This window comes from Chrysochloris asiatica, unplaced genomic scaffold, assembly GCF_000296735.1.
Source record: "Chrysochloris asiatica unplaced genomic scaffold, ChrAsi1.0 scaffold00047, whole genome shotgun sequence".
In the NCBI taxonomy this organism is placed as follows: domain Eukaryota; kingdom Metazoa; phylum Chordata; class Mammalia; order Afrosoricida; family Chrysochloridae; genus Chrysochloris; species Chrysochloris asiatica.
Window position 1 is genome coordinate 5,165,794 of NW_006408565.1, and position 1,006 is coordinate 5,166,799.

A 1,006-nucleotide genomic window follows, 5' to 3' on the forward strand; every position below is an offset into this window, starting at 1 on the left:
TCCACTCTGTGTGTGGAGGGGGTGGGAATGATTCTTGCTGTAAGGGTTTGTTCCTTCTTTTGAGTTGCTGCTCCATAGGTATAGGTCAAGTTCATCAGATTGTATCAGTTTTCCCCTCTTCTATCTTCTCCTGGTTGAGCTCCTATCATCCAGTCATCCGGTCCAGGTCACGTAGGTATCATCTGCAAGTGTGGGCGCTCCTGTGCACATGCCCTCTCTTCCCATCAGCTGGTAGCTCCACTCTCCTCTTGAGTCCTCCGTGGCCACGCCACTGACTCTGGGCCCAAGAGTCCCCAGGTCTCCTCACACTGCTTGCCATCCAGGTCCCCAACTGTGTCCACAGAAGTACACTGAACATTGTAGGGCTTAGCTTGCCACTTCATTGCTGCTTTTACCCCATTTTCCCCCATTGGTGATGTGTGTTGTCACCAATCAGAGCATGCATTTCCGTTGAGTCTTAGTCTTAGAAGGGGGTTTGCGTTGAGAGGACCTGGCCACTTGCCTTGATGTTTCCTAGGGAAGCGATTTGTTTGTTCTTGTAGTAATAGTCCATCTGCCTCCATTTTTCCTGCAGGTCTTTCTTTCAAGAGGTATTTTTTATTCTTCTAGCTGCTACAGGCTGGTCTGCTCATCCTTTCAAGTGTAGATTTCTCATCTCTGGAGATCAGGATGTGGTTCCAGTTTCTACCTATAGTGTTATGTATTGCAGAGGCTCTGCAGGAAGCCTCGTTCACTGGGTACGCTGTAACCCCATTTTAGGTATTCCAGTAAGTTATAGGCAGAAGACGGACTTATAAGCCTTGTAGTGTGATGTTTCTGACTATTCCTTTCTCTTCCTCTCCAGTGTCTACTTTGTATTATTGTGCAAGGGAAACCAAGATTAAAACAAACAAACAAACAAACAAACAAACAAACAAACAAAAAAACAGTCAAGCATCTTAACATGCTTCCCCCCCTCCCCCGCCAATTCCAGCCATGACTCAATCCCTGTATCTCAGAGCCCTGC